Here is a 1,003-nt window from a genome sequence, read left to right as displayed (position 1 = left end):
TAAAGTATAATAAAAAAAAAAGAAATCACTGTTTTTGTGGAATCTGAGGAAGGATATTTGGGAACAACCCTTATAATATGGAGAACGAAATAACCTCAGGTAAAATCCAGAAGGAAGCTTTCTGTGAAACTGCTCTGTGTCGTCTTATTTCCTCTCACTCAGATAAGCCTCTCTTTTCATTGAGCAGTTTTCTAGCCCTGTGTATGTTTGGCGTGTGATGGGATATTTGGGAGCACTTTGAGGCTAACGGTGAAAAAGGAAATATGTTCCAACCGAAACTGGAGAGAAGCATTCCGAGGAACTGCTTTGTGACGTGTGCATTCCAGTCATATTGTTATAACTCTTTTCTCATACAGCGTCGGGGAAGCCCTTTTGGGGAAACAGGTACCAAGTGATATTTTGGAGCATGTTGATGCCAAGGGTGAAAAGGGAAATAACCTCAGACAAAAACTGGAAAGAAGCTTTCTAGGAAACTACTCTGTGATATGTGTAATCTTCTCCAATAGATAAAGCTTTCTTTACATTACACAGCTTGGAAACTGTCTTGGACGGATACTCGAAGGGACCTTCGGGAGCACATTCTGGACTATGGTGAAAAAGAAAACATCTTCAGTTAAAATCTGGAAAGAAGCTTTCTGTGACTTTGCTTTTTGCTATGTTTATTCATGTCACATAGATGAAGCTTTCTTTACATTACGCAGCATGAGAACGCCCTCGTGGATGGATCATTCAAGGGATATTTGGGATCAAATTTGGGCCTATGGTGAAAGAGGAAATATAGTCAGATAAAAACTGGAGAGAAGCTTTTTGAGAAACTGCTTGGTGATGTCTGCATTCCACTCATGGAGTTATAACTTTCTTCACATAAGGCACAGTTTGAACACTGTTCCTGTAAAACCAAAAGTGTGATATTCAGAGCACATTGAAGACTATGGAAAAAAGTGAAATATCGCCCAAGTAAACACAGAAAGAAGCACTCGAAGAAACTGTACTCTGAAATGTC

Source organism: Colobus angolensis, unplaced genomic scaffold, assembly GCF_000951035.1.
Source record: "Colobus angolensis palliatus isolate OR3802 unplaced genomic scaffold, Cang.pa_1.0 Scaffold574, whole genome shotgun sequence".
NCBI classification, from domain to species: Eukaryota; Metazoa; Chordata; class Mammalia; order Primates; family Cercopithecidae; genus Colobus; species Colobus angolensis.
The sequence above is the reverse complement of the archived record's forward strand: the minus strand, read 5'-3'. Positions refer to the sequence as shown.